Here is a 2,510-nt window from a genome sequence, read left to right as displayed (position 1 = left end):
CAGGAAACATAAAACCTTGAACCAAGGAGGACAATAACTAATATCAAAGTAAAGAATGTTTTGTAAAAAGATCAACCCGCTAAGGATGTCGGAGCCGCTGCAGGAGGCCTACTGTAGGAGCTACTGCAGTCTTCGCGAAGACAGGAAAGGAGAACGGTTTAAAGAACAATTGCTAAAATGTTTGCTACTAAGATTCTGAACCCAGTGTTGCAACGAGGTCATAAACGCCCAAGCACAGGAGACTGAGGAAAACCTCACGTCGGGACCTTTTAACTCAATTGTACAAATCGAAGGCAAAAGAGAAACATTTCCCAATCAGTCAGAGGTGGGGGGGCGCCTAACACTTAGGGAGTCCAGCTCCCACGTGGGTGGCCACAGGGCTCCTGCCAAGGTCCTGGCAGCCTGTGAACCCCTAATCCCAACAGGAAGGAGAAATGGAGTAGAGAGTGTGCCCCGAGGATGCCCGTGGCGAGGAGTAGCAGCTTCTCCCTCTTCCTGTCTCTCTTTCCTGTCTCTGGCTCTCTGTTTTGTGAGTGCACACACCCTCTGACAGGAAAAAAAGGAAGAAGCACAGGAAGAAAGAACAGAGGCGACAAATGAAGTGACACCAGCCCTGTGAGCTGAGGTGCCCCGGGACCCTGATCCTCTGGGAAGACCCACACGTGGGCAAAGAGTCGGCCCAGGAGTGTAGACCGCGGCGCTGTGTGCTGTGACAGGAGCCCAGGACTGCGGAGTGCCCCTGCGGGAGGGTCAGGAGACGGGGTACCCACAGGCAGGGAGGAGCTCTTGGCAGAGGCAAGGAGAGGCAGCTAGAAGTCCCTGCTGTTTTGTGTACTTACAAGTCCTCCAGCATACACCTAGTTGGTTCCTCCTGCTCTATCTTTTCAAAAATGTGTCTTTAATTTGAAGTATTATCATTTTTCAATTTGACCAGCTCAAGGCCAGCTCTCTGAGGAGGATCTGGGGGGACATTGGGTCCCTCTCTGACACAGAGAGCAGAGGAGGGGCGGATAGGGGAAACAAGGTCTCCTGTCCTCCATGGAAGCATGTAGGGATTAGGGATCTGCTGAGAACCGAGTGCGACATAATAAAGGGAGGACTCGTCCCTGGGTGGGATTGAACCACCAACCTTTCGGTTAACAGCCGAACGCGCTAACCAATTGCGCCACAGAGACTAACACACCCCGTTCCTGTCGTCTGAAGGAGGAATAAGGAAGCACGACAGTGCCCGCGGGGCCGCCCTCCTGGAGCAGGACCAAGGTGCAGGCGACAAGCCGGAGAGCCCCCAGGCTCAGCGAGCGGGTGGAATTGTCCATCCGGCCAGAAGCCCGCGCCGGGTGGCGGGAGCGAGCGGGGCAGCGGCCGAGACGCCCGGCGAGGGGCTGGAATTGTCCATGGGCCCAGAAGCCCGCGCCGGGTGGCGGGAGCGAGCGGGGCAGCGGCCGAGACGCCCGCCCTGCCCCGTCCTGCACCAGCCAGCGCGCCGAGACGCCCGGCTCCGAGTCCGCCTGAGCCGCGGGGGTCCCGGGGGTGCGGAACGGCCCGCGGGCTCCCTCATGGCGCTCCCTGTGCTGGGCGCCGCCTCCCTGGACCCCGGGCGCCCTGTGCTCCCCTCAGTCCGCTCAGGGCAGCCCCGGGGTCTGTGGGACCGGATCGGGAAGAGGCAGGAGGTCCAAAGGGGAAGGTGGAAGGAGGAAAGCCGCGAGAGGGAAGGACAGGACAACACCACCCCCGGGGTGCCAGTGGAGAGGCGTCGCCGGACCCCGGGGCTGAGGTGGGAGGTGAGTGGAGACTGGGAGACGGGGAGACGTGGAGACGTGGAGACGGAGACGGGGCAGCAGAGAGCACTGCTCCTTAACAATGAAAAAATAAAAATACGTGAAAGGCTTTAGTTTTGTTGATTTCCTTGTTTTCATTTTTAGAGAGGGAGTTTTGCTACAGGGCATGTGCACTCCCCAGAGAGACAGGAAGTCAGAAAGCGAGAAAATCACCCCCAACCCACTATGTGGGGGTGGGTATGGCCATGCCAGAATCCCTTCTCCTCCATTCTCTTCTCCGGATTTTGGGCACGCACTCAGCACGCCCAGCGTAAACGTTAAGCCTCCGACCCGACCCGACCTGGCCCAAACCGAGGTCTACAACATGGGAGTTCAGCAACTAACCATGACGCTCTCCCCTCTCGGTTGGTCTCAGAAAATTTTTATTTTTAAAACAATGGAGGGAAGCAAGATAGTGGTCACCAGGCTTGGCGTGTGGGCTGATCCCGTGATGGTCAGAGCTCCAGGGTGCCAGTAGCAACCCGGGTCGGACTCTGGCTGCTGACCCAGTTGTGCAGGATCTCGGGTCCCCTGGGTGCCCCCACATTAGATGCCACAGCAGCTGCGGACTTCCTCTGGGGCCTCAGAGCAGGCGTTAGCGTTAGCGTTAGCGCTGGCCCCAGGGCGCCCGGTGGTCAGGGAGGGACAGAGACCCCACAGGGCACAGCCTCAGGCCGGTCCCAGGGAAACCCA

The 2,510-nt window shown here is 58.6% G+C and overlaps 1 non-coding gene across 1 annotated transcript; it reads right to left on the bottom strand.

Moving 5' to 3' along the window:
* Positions 1-1,101: 1,101 nt before the first annotated feature.
* On the bottom strand, positions 1,102-1,175 carry TRNAN-GUU (transfer RNA asparagine (anticodon GUU)). Its single transcript has one exon. It is a non-coding gene; the product is annotated as a tRNA-Asn (tRNA).
* Between the last annotated feature and the right edge of the window lie 1,335 nt (positions 1,176-2,510).

Source organism: Tupaia chinensis, unplaced genomic scaffold (assembly GCF_000334495.1).
Source record: "Tupaia chinensis unplaced genomic scaffold, TupChi_1.0 Scaffold000529_1, whole genome shotgun sequence".
Lineage (NCBI taxonomy): Eukaryota > Metazoa > Chordata > Mammalia > Scandentia > Tupaiidae > Tupaia > Tupaia belangeri.
Note: the sequence above shows the minus strand (reverse complement) of the source record. Positions and strands in the feature narration are given on the sequence as shown.